Genomic DNA, 16,297 nt, shown 5'->3' with positions numbered 1-16,297 from the left:
GCCGTTTTATGGCTGGTAGAGAGCATTTTTGTGGGAGAGAGTGCGCACCTTCTTCTCAAATATTATAAACAAACACATAAACAACACGCGCACTCTTTTTGCTACTGTAGACAGACTAACAAACCCCCCGAGTCACATTCCCAGAGAAATGCTCTCAGACAGCAAATGCAGTGAATTTGCTTCCTTCTTCTCAGAGAAAATCAAAAATATCAGAAAGGCGATCAGCACATCCTTTAGTTGCTCTGGGGTCAGTCAGATCAGACCAAACCCTCGGAAAATTACTGTCTGATTTCGAAACAATTGACAGTAAAATTTTAGAAGACACAGTACAGCATCTTAAAACATCAACCTGCACCCTTGACGCACTCCCCACTTCTTTTTTCAAAAGTGTGTTTAACTGTTTGGAAGCAGATCTCCTAGAAGTGGTGAACTCCTCACTTCTCTACGGGACTTTTCCAACCGCCCTTAAAACTGCAATAGTTAAGCCTCTTCTGAAAAAGAGAAATCTAGATAACTCCATACTGAGCAACTACAGACCAATCTCAAATCTCCCCTTCATAGGCAAAATCATCGAAAAAGTTGTTTTCAATCAACTAAACAAATTCTTAAACTCAAACGGATTCTTTGACAATTTTCAATCTGGTTTCCGACCGCATCACAGCACAGAGACAGTGCTCATAAAGATTATAAATGATATTCGCTTGAATACTGATACAGGCAAAACATCAATTCTGGTTCTACTCGATCTCAGTGCTGCATTCGACACTGTTGACCACAACATACTTCTAGACAGGCTGGAAAACTGGGTCGGGCTTTCTGGGATGGTCCTCAGATGGTTCAGTTCATACTTAGAAGGGAGAGGTTATTATGTGAGTATAGGAGACCATAAGTCTGAGTGGACGTCCATGACATGCGGAGTCCCACAAGGGTCAATTCTAGCACCTCTCCTGTTTAACCTGTATATGCTGCCACTGAGCCAAATAATGAAAAAGAACAATATTGCTTACCACAGCTATGCTGATGACACCCAGCTCTACTTAGCACTGTCACCTAATGACTACAGCCCCATTGACTCGCTGTGCAAATGCATTGATGAAGTTAACGACTGGATGTGCCAAAACTATCTTCAGTTAAACAAAGACAAAACTGAAATCCTTACATTTGGAAACAAAGATGAAATTCTCAAGGTGAACGCATATCTTGAGGCTAAAGGTCTGATAACAAAAAATCAAGTCAGGAATCTTGGTGTAATTTTGGAGTCAGACCTGAGTTTCAGTAGTCATGTCAAAGCAATAACTAAATCAGCATACTATCATCTGAAAAATATTGCAAGGATTAGATGTTTTGTCTCCAGGCAAGACTTAGAGAAACTGGTTCACGCTTTCATCACCAGTAGGGTGGACTATTGTAATGGACTTCTCACTGGCCTTCCCAAAAAGACCATTAGACAGCTGCAGCTCATACAGAATGCTGCTGCCAGGATTCTGAGCAGAACCAGAAAATATGACCATATCACACCAGTCCTCAGGTCTTTACACTGGCTTCCAGGTACATCTAGGATCGATTTTAAAGTACTATTACTTGTTTATAAATCACTCAATGAGCTAGGACCTCAATACATCGCAGATATGCTGATTAAATACAAACCCAACAGATCACTCAGATCAGCAGGATCAAGTCAGTTAGAAATACCAAGAGTTCACTCAAAGCAAGGAGAGTCTGCCTTTAGCTATTATGCCAGCCGTAGTTGGAACCAGCTTCCTGAACAGATCAGATGTGCTCCAACAGTAGCCACATTCAAATCCAGACTCAAAACACATCTGTTAAGCTGTGCATTTACTGAATGAGCACTGTGCCACTGTACGTCCGACTGATTGCACCTTATCTATGCATACTTTTTTAAATATTTTTTTATAACTGTTTTAGTTTACCTGTTCTTTTCTTTGGTTATCATCATTTTATTACTTTTAATTCTCTTTACATTGTATTCTTTTTCTTATGCATTTTTTAGCCCTATTTTAATTCCTTTCTATGTAAAGCACTTTGAATTGCCATTGTGTATGATATGTGCTATATAAATAAACTTGCCTTGCCTTGCCTTGCCTTGCCTTGCACGTTATTCTGCAATATTTCCCTGACTGTGTCACCAAGGCCCCACCCCCTGTGTGTTTCAGAAGCAAGGAGAGCGTCCTTCTAAAAGAGCAACACAGATAGAGCTTGCATCTTTTTAAAGATGACATTCTATCTGTGTTTCTGGGCGTGGTGGTTTTCCGCAAGGGAAAAAGGCGGAGTCCCCGTGCCTCTGCCATAATCTAACCCTCCACAAAGGGTTACTTCCTGCAGTAGCGCGGCAGATCTGAAGGTGACGGTGAGCACGCTTCCCCCAGGGAACCAACCCCCGGGGAACCCTCACTCCTCCCGCGCTCCGTAGCCAATAGAGCTGCTGCTGAAACGAGGTGGGCCATCCTTGAGATGCGCACCACCCATATCCTTCGGGGCTCCCCGCGATGAATGTCCATCGCTGCATCGGAGGGAGGGTCAGACTTTTCTGGAGATCACGTGTTGGCACAGGGGGCTCCTACAGGAAGATCTGCTATGCCCGATACCAATCCGGAAATGATGGCCATGCTTTCCTGGGCCGCTGAGAAGGTCAGGCTCGTGTGTTTTTCCGAACCGTCGAGGCTGGATGTTTGGTTTCTCTGGAGGTGCAAGAGGAGCGTGCTAGATCGTGGACTGCCTGCAACCAGTCTAGTGGATCCTCCTCCCTCACCACCCTCGATGGCGGACCTGGAAAGGATAGACGCAGGTTCCTCCCGTCGAACGGGCCATTGCTATGCATCTGTGCCCTAAATCCACATCCAGGGGGAACCCGTGTCTCCCCTCCTGGGGCTGTAGGTACTTCTCCGATCTGATCTGGATAAATATGGTGTTGTTGCAGGTTCATCAGGCCCAGGCACTGAAGAACCTACATGAGGGTGGTCACAATCCCAAAGTTCTGCAAGAACTGTGAACCGCAACTTACCCTGTGCTTTGTGAGACGAAGGTTACGGCACAGGCCGTGTGTCATGCGAGAACCGTGTGTCGTGCGATGTCCACTATGATGGTCCAGGAGCGCCATCTTTGTCTGGCTGACATGTAGGATATCAACAAAGTACGTTTTCTTAATGCCCCCATGTCCCAGACCGGCCTCTTCGGCGACGCTGAACTTCACCCAGCAGTAATCGGCCCCACAGAAATGAGGCCATCAGTCACATCATGCTGCAGTGGTCAGCTGCTGCCTTCACCCCGCCGCCGGCACCACCTCAGCCTGCTCGTCGACGAGGCCGGCTGCCTGTATCTGCCTCCGATCCTGCGTCCAGCCTCCACCCAAGCGACGTCATGGAGCTGGGGCACAAGCAGGCCTCCTTGCCTGCCAGGCCGCTCCGAGGACAGGCAACCCAGAGATGAGTAGGACTGCTCTTCATGAGACTGGCCGCACCGCTCCATCCACTGAAGGAGGGCCAGGTGGAGAATCTTGTGTTCCATTTTATTTCTGTTCTGCCGCTGGAGCTGAGCCAAGTGGTACACAAATTTTCATTAAAAGAGCAGTTTCCTTCATCTCCGGTCCCCAGGGGGCTCAGAGAGTTGTGGCCGGTCAAACAATGGACCACACATCCTCCTCCTGTTTCACCAGAGGGCAGTAGCGGACGACGCATGGATGCTGAACAACCTCCGTGTGGACCCTCTGCCCATCTGTGGAATCAGGTATGTGTTGCACAGCACACTCACACCTTACTGTGGGCCACCTCCACGAGACGCTGCCCCAGGCCGGTGCCTGAATTCCACCTCGCTGCCCCACGGTGAGTATGTCGGTGGTCCCTATCTTGACGACTGGCTCATCCTAGTACACAGTCCCTGGAGCCGTTGTGCGAACATAGGGACCTGGTGCTCAGACATCTCAGCCAGTTGGTTCTTCGGGTCAACTGGGAAAAGAGCAAACTCACCCCCTTGTTTCTTCGTGCCCGAGTGCCACTAGAACAGGTGTCCAGGCATCCTGTGGTTTTCACGGATGCCTCATCCATGGTCTGGGGTGCCATGCACAATGGGCATGCAGAGTCAGGGGGTTTGGACGTGCCCACATCTGCATTGGCACATCAATTGCCTCAAGTTGCTAACAGTACATTGTGCGCTGTGCCACCTCAAAGGCAGGTTACGGGGCAAAGATGTATTGGTCTGTAAGGACAACACTGCGACACTGCGTTGCGTACCTCAAACGTCAAGGTGGTCTACGCTCCCGTCGCAACTCGCAAGCCATCTCCTCATCTGGAGTCAGAAGTGTCTGAGGTCGCTTCAGGCCATTCATGTCCCTGTTGTGCACAACTGTGTGGCTGATGAGCTGATGTGCTGCACTTCCGGGTGGGTGGTGGCTCCACTCCCAGGTGGTCCAGCTGATCTGGATTCAGTTCAGGGTGGCACAGGTCGACCTGTTTGCCTCCCAAGAAATGTCCCACTGCCAGTGAATTTATTTGCTGGCCCCAGAACCTGCACAAATATTAGTTTCCCCCAGTGAGCCTACTTGTTCATGGTCAGGGAGGACAAGGAGCAGGTCCTGTTGGTGGCCCTGTATTGGCCCCACCAGACTTTTTTTCCCGGAACTCATGCTCCTCGCGACAGCCCCTCCTTGGCCGATTCCTCTGAGGAAGGATCTTCTAACTCAGAGATGGGGCATCCTCTGGCACCCTCTGGCACCCACTTCCAGACCTCTGAAAACTTCATGTCTGGTCCCTGGACAGGATGCAGAGGTTCTAGGTGACTTACCCCAAGAGGTAGTTAACACCATCACTTCGTCTAGAGCAGGTTCACCATCTACAAGACGGGCCTATGCCTTGAAGTGGAACCTGTTCGTCGATTGGTGTTCTTGCCCCCGATAAGACCCCGAAGATTTTCGATCACATCTGTGGTTTCCTTCTTGCAGCATGAGTTGGAGTGTAGGCTGTTACCCTCCACCCTCAAAGTTTACGTTGCTGCTATTTCTGCCTATCACGCCCATGTAGATGGTAAGTTGTTGGGGAAGCACAACCTGGTTGTCAGGTTCCTTGGGGGGGGGGGGGAATGAGGTGGTTAAATCCTCCTCAACCTCCCTCCATACCCTCTTGGGATCTTTCTCTGGTTCTCTGAGCACTTCAGAATACCCCATTTGAGCCTTTGCAGTCAGCAGAGCTTAATATTCTGTCCATGAAAACTTTGCTGTTGGCTACATTGGCCTCCATCAAGAGGGTAGGGGACCTGCAGGCATTTCCGCTCGATTTCGATCTCAATCGTGCCTGGAGTTTGTGCCGGGTGACACCTATGTGGTACTAAGTCCCCGGCCTGGCTACGTGTCCAAGGTTCCCACCACTCCCTTCAGGGACCAGGTGGTGAACCTGCAAGCACTGCCCCTGGAGGAGCTTTTCTTTCTCCCGTCCTCTGCGGATCTACATGGACAGAACTCAAAGCTTCAGGACTTCAGATCAGCTCTTTGTCTGTCACAGAGGCCAGTAGAAGGAAAAGGCCCTCTCCAAGCAAAGAATGGCCCCCTGGATAGTGGATGCCATCACCATGCTTACCAAGCACAAGGTGTGCCCTGTCTGCTCAGCGTGTGAGCACACTCTACTAGAAGTGTTGCATCCTCCTGGGTGCTGGCATGTGGCGCCTCACTGTCAGTAATCTATAGAGCTACGGGCTGGGCAGCACCCAACACGTTTGCTAGGTTCTATAGCCTACGTGTAGAGCCATTCTCCTCTTGTGTTCTCTTGTCGGCTTGCTGTGCCTCGGCGCTTACATTCTCCAGAAGCAAACATGGGCCATGTGAATGACCCTGTGGGGATCCCACATTTTCCACGAGTCTGCTCACGGCGGCGGGCTATGGCTCAGCTCTGTACTCCACATAAGTCCCTCGGAGTACAATGTGGGTTCCGCAGCTGCCCCTTCCACCAGGGCATGCTTTCTCTGTGTTATTCAATAGTCACTGAGCGGGTCATGAGGAACAGCAGTGATGGACTTCTCTGTGTGAGCCCTGTCTTATCAGATAAGAGAGCTCAGGAGGCTCATACAGGGTACTGGAAGGGGGCAGAGTCCATGGCGCTTTGGTAGGGATTCCTATTCGTCGGTACTCTGAGTGGCGTCGAGAGTGACGGACTGAATGGGAACGTCTTGGTTACGTATGTAACCCTCTTTCCCTGAAGGAGGAAACGGAAACGCCACATCCCATCACTATTTCCTCTGTCCCTGCCAGGGTGCCAGTCTACCTACTCGGCTCCTCAGCAAAAAAAGATAATTTGATGCAATCACCTGTGTCTCATTTATACCAGCGTTGTGTGGCATGAGCACCTGGTGCCGTCATTGCATGCCAATGGCTTGTTCAGTTTTACTTGAAGTAGATTGACTCTCCTGAGGGAGATTCCTATTCGGTGGTTCTCCAACCAGTCTCCGTTTCCTCCTTCAGAGAATGAGGGTTACATATGTAGCTGAGACGTTACATATGTAACCCTCCTGTATGAATGTAAAGGATAGAACGAATAAGTACATCCCGTCGCCACAGGTACTGTACCTCTGCTGAGCGGCCAAGTCACTAGGAAAGTGAAAGTCAGTCCTCAGTGGAAAGGCAAAGATGATATAATCCTTATTTTTACCTGTGCTCCGGGCGGTGCGTGGCTTGTTTTTAAACATTTGAAGTAGACTGGTCTCTGAAACAATCCCCAATTCGTAGGTCAGTTCCACCGTACGACTCCGTTCTTACTTCAGGGAATGAGGGTTAGATACATAACCGAGACGTTAAATTATGATTTTTTTTTTTTTTTTTACAATGTAGTTTTCTGAAATAATCGTGAATGACTTCAATTTCAATTTGCTCCTCACACAAAGCTGCTGTTTGAAGACGTGGAATATGGCAACTGTAGTGCTGCAATGCTGCTTTTTTGTTAGATTGAACAAAAAAAACTTGAATTTCAATATGGGGAAAAGATGGGTCAGGATAACAGGAAATTATTGGAGACTTTTTTTCTCTCATGACTGCTGTTTCATGTTGCCCTTTGTATTTTATAGATTAATTTGTATAATATAATTATTTTTTAGATGTCTTCAGACTTCAGCTGGCCTTTTCATCTTTCACACCGGTGATGACTACAGTTGGTAATGTATTCTGATGTTTTTTATAGATTCATATCTGTAGCGTTAGAGTGTGAAATTATCCACTCATTTTCTAAAGGATCATAAATCCTTCCAATTCATGAGCTGCGCTAATTATCACCTTTCATGGGATTGCACTGTTGCAACTCTCATTGACATTTTTCTGAGCATTTTGTGTCTGATCTCTTCTCAGTACAAACACTGACTATCACCGAGTGAATGACAGCTCTATTGCTGTCTGTCTATATATATTATATATTATGCATAATAGCCCCTCTGCCCCGTGTCACACCGCGTCTGCTCCTGCTACGAGCAGCGTGTCCAGATCTGAACTGTCATTGCCATTGCCCCCGAACTGTCCTATGAATACTTTGACCTCTTCTAACATACCCAGTGGCATTAGATAAAGTCTCCACCACAATACTGTCGCCGCGATCGCGGAGAGGCGCACGGTGAGAAGACATGCGCTTCATGGTGAGCGCGGCAAAAATCTCCCGCGGCTGCCTCGTTCCCAGCACTAACACACCTGCTAACTTTGCGATGAATACTCCAACCCCGGGAAACATTGTTCCCACCACTGACATTGGGCAAAGGACCATCTACATTGGGCAAATGATCCACCATTTGTGCTTAGTGTAACATTAGGGTTAGTTTCACTTTCAGAATCACTGTTATTTCCCTTCAGAATCAGGGTCCGCGAATAGAAGACCCAACACTTCATTGCGGGTAAGCTTTATTGATGCCATTAGAAAATAGTAATAGTAATAGTAATCTAATGCAAATACTCGCTGACGTTGACAATACTCTTATAAAACGGCTCAATCTCACACCAGCTCCACTTTTGTTTGCACTGATTCAATGCGCTCTTGCTCGTAGATTTTGTATAGAATCAAGATGTTTGTATGAGTCAGGGATGAAGTATGACATGTCTACCATCTAGTGGAAGGGAGGTCGAATGAAATTTGACACCCTATTTGACAAAATTGGCAGTTTTATTTAGTGACGCATCTTGTCGAGTAAACTCGACCGTGGCGCCTAAAGGGTTAAGGTAAAGTGCCCATCACTGAGGTGGTACCTCTAAGTCAGGTGTAGGCAAGTTCGGTCCTAGAAAGCTGATGCCCAGCTGAGTTTAGCTCCAACTATTCTAAGGGCATCTGAGCTGATGCCCTGCTGAGTTTAGCTCCAACCCTCCTACACCACAGTATAAAATTCATGATCACTAACATCCATTGCAGCATTTTTAATCAAACATTTTTGTTCATGATCATTTTTGTTTATGGCTTCTTTCGATTTGAACAGATTATGTTTTTGTTAACACCGTAACAAAAACCACAAACTTACTTAAAAAAACCAAGTCAAACTGCCCTACTAAAGGAAACATTGATTTGTGGCCATATATGTTTAATACAACATCAACATCTAAACCTCTGTTAATTCTAAATAAAAGCTTCTATAGATGTGTTCCCTATCGTTCGGTCACTCTGAGTAACATCAGTGACTGACAAATGGTAGTTTTGCTTAGAAGCCAATCATCTTCGAGATCTTAGAAAACACCCAATGGCAGTGCCAATGCCATGGGCATGCGAGATTTGCATGTGTAACTCTGCCTACCCACATGGGTATATAAAGAAGTAGCTGGCATGATCGCATTATGTTTCTGCTTCAGAGCTAAGAGCATCTCTTCACTCCTGCAAACCTGAATTCTGAAGTCCTCTTTTCAGTCTTCGAGACGAGCGGTTCTCCAGGGTTCCAGCGATCTCACATTGCCTGCCTGCTGGTTTGTGCAGTGATTTGCACCCGCTGTGTGTGTTTTCCCTGGGCGCTTCAGTACTCTGTAAAGCTTTCCTCTCAAAAAAGAGCTTGCGTGTGGCACGTCTTTTTCAAGATGGTTTGCCCACGCACTTCTGGGTGCGATCGATATCCATTGCTGTCTGGGCGCATTCATGGCTCGATGCGTTTTGGCTTCAGCTCTTATTGAGAATTAACAGAGTTAGATGTTGATGATTCTGGTTACACCAATTAAATGTGATTCAGCATACTGTGCAGGTAATAATATTCACTTGAGCTCTTTCTACACATTCATGCTATTTGTGTTTCTGTTCATTAATCACTATTCATCCAATCTTTCAGACACTGGCAGCGTTAACACCAGTTCTACATCTGTCACACCAGTGACCGTCACATCTGGTAATGTAACACTGTGTGTCTCTATTGGCTTATTTTCTGAATGTTTACTAATGTATTTACAGATCTGTATTATTAGATACACTGCAAAAAGAGATGTGTTAAAAAACAACACACTGATGTGATGCTATTTTGACACATGTTGTGTAGATATAACACACAACGTGTTACAATGTTACTCTGGATAGAGCAGAAGTGGGTGTTTTAGCAGCCAATCACAATCAGACAGAAGCTCCTATTGAGACTAACAGGATTTAGTGTTGACGAAGCATTAAATGTTTAATTTGAAGTCACCAGAATCGTGATCAGTGGCTCCTTTATTTGAGCTCTTGACCCTTTACTCTTTCACTTCAGCTCTTCTCTGTTTGCTGGAACTCTGTTGTACATTTTATAAAGCAGAAATAACATGAGAAAATGAGAACAGGAGAAAAATATGATCAGATGCTAATGTTATCATCACATGTTTTTGCTGAGCTTGGCAAGTGTTTGAAATCTGAGTGGTTACTAAAAAACATTATTTTTTGTAATTAATATTTTTATAATAGTGTTTTCATTTGCTGCGCATTTATTTTTAGATACTCAGTGCATCCAGGATGTTATAGTCTGTGGTACTGTTGGACTTTTTTCCCCAAAGTCCCCAAGTTCAATGATCGGCCAGGAGTCGAGTTATCAATCAAAAGTATCAATTTATTAAAGTAACAGCGAGTAAAAAAGGTTTCTGAGCTCAGGATTCAGACCAGCAAAGACCAGCATCAGGGAAGTCCTGATTGCTTCACTATGTCTGCTCACGAATGCCTTCACAACTTTATCATGCATATTTTATATTCTTGTTCTTCTTCCCCTTATCCTTCTGTACCATCTCCTCCAATTGGGGTGTCCCGTGTCATCTGTCTCCTGGCAGTATTTCTATGAACATAGGTACACACACACATACACACACACACACACACACACACACACACACACACACACACACACACACACACACACACATACACACACACACACACACACACAGAAAGTACAGCTCTGGTATTGTTCCATCTTAGAGATCCCCTACCCCTGCTGTCTCACCCTTGCTTGACCTCATACCACGTCGTACCACCTATCCTTAGTTTCGTTTCACACACTTTATAGCGTCCTGCAAAATTCTCAGCATATTTCCTAATCTTCTGTACATTTGTAAGTTAAATCATCATAAGCAAATTTAAAAACAAATTCAATTCATAATGAACATCACACTCAATCATTAATACTTCATGGTGAAAAACACAATTAATACTATATACTTTATACTGTGAATCTAAATATGCAACATGATTAATACTTCAAATCATAAGCAACTACATGAAAATAATGAACATATCCTTGAAATAAATGAAAATATTTTCACCATTGTTGAGATTCATGCGCTGATTTTTTTAGACAATTTTCTGCTGCAGCTTTAAACTTTCGGAGAAAATTTTTATACTTTTTTTTTTTTTACAAAATCATTCTGCGCTGCTTGATTTGATGATATAGTTTCTCAACTATACAATGTTATAATGAACTGCACATAAATCAAATAAATAAACACCATCCATATTCTCAAACACTTGACCAGATCAGGTTTTGAGATTATGACATCATCAAGAAACAGCTGATCATATTTTCCCTTGCCATAACAAATGTACTCAATTACAAAACAGTTACAGTAGCCAGAGAAGAATAAAAAGACAAGTTAAAGGTCAAGAGCTCAAATAAAGGAGACACTAATCACGATTCTGGAGACTTCAAATCAAACATTCAATAAATCATCAGCATCTAAACCTCTGCTAATCTCAATAAGAGCTTGTGTGTGTAGATTCATGATGTCTAAAACAGCCAGTAATAAAATGTTCAAACTAACTGTTTATTAAACGTCACTGGACTAAACACAAGTTAACAATACTTTCAGTGATCATCCAAACACAGGAAGTAACTCTGGCAAACACCTACAGTCACATGGAACACACATCTGACACACGTTGTGTAATTATATCACATTAGTGTGTAAAAGGTTTCAACGCACTTCTGTGTAAGAGGAATAACACATTAGTTGAGTTACAGGTTACACAAATGTTTGTAAAAGAAATGACACTAGTTGTTCAATTTGATACAGCATGTGTTGTCCCCGAGCACACACACTACATGTGTTAAAATCTAAACAACATGTGTTGTCCCTGAGCACACACACTACATGTGTTAAAAACTACACAACATGTTTCCCTGAGCGCACACACTACGTGTTAAAATGTACAGAACTTGTGTTGTCCCTGCCCAGATAGCAATGAGTCGGCGGACCACCAGCGGTGCTCCGGAGACAGTAGAAGGGTCAGAATCGCGAAATCGCAAACACGTTTGACGGCGCACCGCCGGCGGCAGCCGCTTTTTAAATGTGGCAACCGCCTTCTTACCGCCTTAGTTCCGCCACCGGCCCACAGGCAAACCGCCTTTCCGCCGTCGTTATACCAAACGGCAGCACATCGCTTTTTTCGATGCTAGCTTATATATATATATTGGGGCGGCAGTGGCTCAGTGGTTCATGTAGATTGTCTACAAACCAGAAGGTTGGTGGTTCAATCCCTGGTTCCACCTGACCAAGTGTCGAAGTGTCCATGAGCAAGACACCCAACCCAAGCTGCTCCTGACAAGCTGGATGGCACCTTACATGGCTGACATCGCCGTCGGTGTATGAATGAGAGAGTGAATGGGTGAATGTGAGGCAAGATGTAAAGCACTTTGGATGGCCATAGGGTCTGTTAAAAGCGCTATATAAATGCAGTCCATTTACCATATATATAAAAATGGTATTTATATATTTGTTGCATGCAGTTTATCAATGATAATTATTGAACAAACCAGACAAATTCTCATTTTGCGTTTAATTTCCACATTTTAAAGTACAGTAACTGTCAATGATACAAGATAATATAAATTAAATATAAATAACAAAAATAAATAAGATTAAATATAAATAACAGAATTTGTTTATACTAGAACCAGGTTTCCAATTACAAATTGGTAAAAACAAAACAAAAACAGGGGAGCACTCAGTTTCAGTCAATCTCATGTCGATCTTGAGTACCTATAGAGTAGTATTGCATCCTTCACATCTCCGAAAAGTCTTTAGTTTTATTATATTTATAAAAGAAATATAGGCTGTACCAAGTCTTTCCGGAAAAAAAGGAGCGGTTGGAGGCGTATCGTGTGGGCGGAGCTAAAGAATGACGAGCGCGCACAAAGCGGTGACGTCCTCAAGCGTGGAGAAGAAAACGTTACTCTAATAAACAATGGCTATCAATCAGATTCAACTAATACAGATATGATCCAGAATCAGATCCGGAGGCTGAAATAAATTGAACAGGAGAAGCAGCAACAGCAGGACGTCCGTCTCTGTGGTATGGACTGTATTTAGTGGCCTGTCAACATTTGTGTGTGTTTACTCGCAGTTTATGAGGACATGATTTGGTTTATGGACTATTGTATGCGACTAAACCTTAGCAGTAGCAAGCAAAACGGTTTTGCACGTCAGACTAGTGTAACGTTATACATAGAACAACAATGGAGTAACCGTTAGCGCATTTGAATGACGAAGCACGCTTTGTGAGAACGCTAGGTTTATGTTTGGGTGGTTTTACAATAAACAAACTGACACCTATAGTGGTCAGCTAAACAAATGTATTTAAACACACACCATAGATCGCATGCTCCATTGATAAAATAACTAACGTTATACATGATCGTGTTGTTTACTGATGTTTACTTATGCGACGATAGCCAACAGCACAGACATTTGAAGCAGTTTTACTCAGCGCCTGCTTCCAAAGCAGGACCGAACCTTCATCGCTGGGACCGCTCCGTTAAAAACACACTTCTTTGGTAACTGTTGATTTGGTGAAGTCCTGTGACAGCAGTGATCGTGGAGAGACACTTTTGCGACACGACTGAAGCGATGTTGTGACGCTTCCCGTTATTTCTGCGTTCAAATCGGTTCAAATGCAGCTCTGCCTTCCCGGAATGCTATGCAGCCGCGTTTAAGTCATTTGATGTCACCCATAGGAATAAAGTAAAGCGCGGCGCGACTGAAGTGTTGCACAGATGAGTGGATCTGCACCTGAGAGCATTGTTTATGGGCGTGCATTTGCTCTCTCGCCTCTAGTCACGCACACGCACCCTTCTGGGAGAAGAGCCTGTACGGCCCATACAAGGACCTTCCGCTCTGTCGACATCAAGCCGACCCATACTCGAAAAAAACTCTCCGAAACTTGTGAGAAACTGGAAGGAGTATTTTTAACACAGAAATACTCCATCAAACCTCCAACATTAGTTTTAGAAACTTTGTCTATGTTTAGGATGGGAATCCAAGTCTTTAACAGTGCTCAGTATGCATGAAACAGAATTTCACCCCCTCTTTAAGGTCCCTCCCACATTTGATTTCCAAAAACCTAAGCTGAAAATACAAAAAGGGATTAAGACTGTAGAATATGCAGTGTACACTATAAAATTTTACTTTTTAGATTACCCTATGGTGTTATAAACAAAATCAGCACACTTACTGGAGCTCTTTATCCTGCCTCAAACTGTTGTCAAGTAACAAAAATCTTCCTGTGTGTCTAGGGGGAGTAACAGATCCCCTGGCAGGTATAACTCTCCAACAGACACATCGGCACTGAAATGTTGAAGCATAGTGTCCATTTTGTTGTCCATGCTACGCACTGCATCGCCAAACTCTCCAAGACGTTGCAGCATTAGTGTCTGTTCTGCACCTACAGGGGTTCCCAGAATAAAATAATAATGCAGTCAGTCCTGGTCCCTCACCTACTAAACTATGACATTTACATTTAGGTCTACTACACACAGGCGGTAAGTAAGAATTTTGTGTGTTCGCAAGTTGTACCAGTATGGGCAAATGTCGTCCCTACTCGCTTCACCTGCTCTGTGAGCCGCTGCCATCCAAATCTACAAAAAGAAAGGCATTTAGTAATGTTTGACCTACATCTCACTCAAAAAAGAAAAAATTAAGCAAGAGTGCATGTTCTCACCTGCTCGTGCATTGCTTTCCCCCCAGGGCCTGGTTTGCCTCTCTCAGGGCGTGGTTCTCATTCTGAAGTCTCTGGAAATCTACATAATTAAATAATAATAATAATAATAACAATAATAATAATAATAATAATAATAATAATAATAATAATAACTAAACTATATAGTTTTTGTGTTTATATATATATATATATATATATATATATATATATATATATATATATATATATATATATATATATATATATATATATATATATATATATATATATAAACACAAAAACTAAAGGGACTATTTTCAACACTGTTCAAATGTGTACATACCTCCAGTGTTTTCACCCATATGCTGCCAGGGTAAATTTGCTAGTAATGAAACGATAATTGAACTGTGCAAAGCTAATAGAATGTACAACACACCTCGGCACCTTTCATCCAGAAACTGCTGCAGCGAGTAACCCATCAATCCTAATGAAAAACAGATTATGGATAAAAGTATTCCTCATCTTAAATACAAGCAATAGTTTCCAAGACAAAAAACATCACTAACTTGTACTCAAACTCTTGACTCTGTGAAGTGGAGTCTGGATTACTGGGGAGAAACCTGGTTCTGCGAAAGAGGATACAGAAACTTTTAAATCTAAAAAAGGATATAGTTTAGTGGCAGGATCTGAAACAAAGCATCACAGCAATACATATTACATCCTGGTTTTCTGAAATCATTGCAACTTCTGGACCGTCGGGCACCACTGAAACCTTGTTATTCAGAACAAAGCCCAAAAGAGGTTTGGGCTTGAACTGCTGGTGCATTGTATACACTTAAGTGTATTAAATTAAATGCAATGTTTTTGGTGCACTTAATACACATTAAATGTAATTGATTTCAAATATATCACATCTGGAAGGCTAGACTCCTCTTCATCAGAAGAGGCCTGGGGTCTGTACTTGGAATTTGATATTCTCTTTCCCTTCTTTTCATCGTCCGTCATTTCAATGCTGGAACCTGTTTGGTATCTCATTGCCTCTTTCCAAGATTCTAGAGCAGGGAATAATGAATGAAAGAGTCTGCTACCCACCATAAACAGACAAATAAATGAAACAGATGAAATGCAGGAAAAACAAGCGCACAAATCAGACCCATTTATCTGCTTCCTTCATGAACTTAAAATGATGTTTCTCCCAGGAGGTGTGCAGCGGATGGCTAAATTGTTGCTCTTTTCTTTTTTGCTGAGGTTAAATGGGGACCAATAGCACATCCCTTCGCTGAACCACTGCAAATGGTCCTCCTCATCGATATGTATACTCTAACAAAGATTTTTTTTTTTTTTTTTTGTACAAAATAACACTTGCTAGCCACTCTAGCTACTGGACAAGCAGCATACTTGTTCAGAAAAACTAAATAATTCAAACAACCCATATATCGTTATTTTTGTAAGAAAACACCAAAAGTTATACGTAGTCTTTCTAGATGTAAATCTTTGGCTAACTTACTTAGAGTAGATAGATATATTTTAACATGTAGAACATGCTTGAAGTGTGAAAGAAAGGCAAAACAGCAAGTGTTAGCTAACACTGTGAGTTGTGAACTACACTAACAGCATGCGTGTCCGAACAAATTCAAACAACCTACCGGTATAAACATCATTCTGTTTAGACAGAAAACAAGGTATACTAATCAGTCTTTCTTGTCTCTACACAAAAAGGAAACATGTACTTATTTAAACGATCGTAGTCGATGATATTGTGTGATCGCCTCTCTTCAAATACTGAAACCCTGTGACGAGTGGCCAGGTAAATCTGCTTTGCATGAACTCAAACGCGATAACTTCCGCTTTTTCTTCCGTCTTTTTTAGGTACTGCCCTCTATAGACTGGTGGAGATACTTCTCTGTTTGTTTTCATTTTATTTT

The 16,297-nt window shown here is 43.4% G+C and overlaps 1 pseudogene; it reads left to right on the top strand.

Annotated features, from left to right (window-relative positions):
- Positions 1-9,016: 9,016 nt before the first annotated feature.
- Positions 9,017-16,297, top strand: part of LOC137072782 (putative adhesion G protein-coupled receptor E4P) — a 32,156-nt pseudogene continuing 24,875 nt past the window's right edge.

This window comes from Pseudorasbora parva, chromosome 4 (genome assembly GCF_024679245.1).
Source record: "Pseudorasbora parva isolate DD20220531a chromosome 4, ASM2467924v1, whole genome shotgun sequence".
NCBI lineage: Eukaryota > Metazoa > Chordata > Actinopteri > Cypriniformes > Gobionidae > Pseudorasbora > Pseudorasbora parva.
Note: the sequence above shows the minus strand (reverse complement) of the source record. Positions and strands in the feature narration are given on the sequence as shown.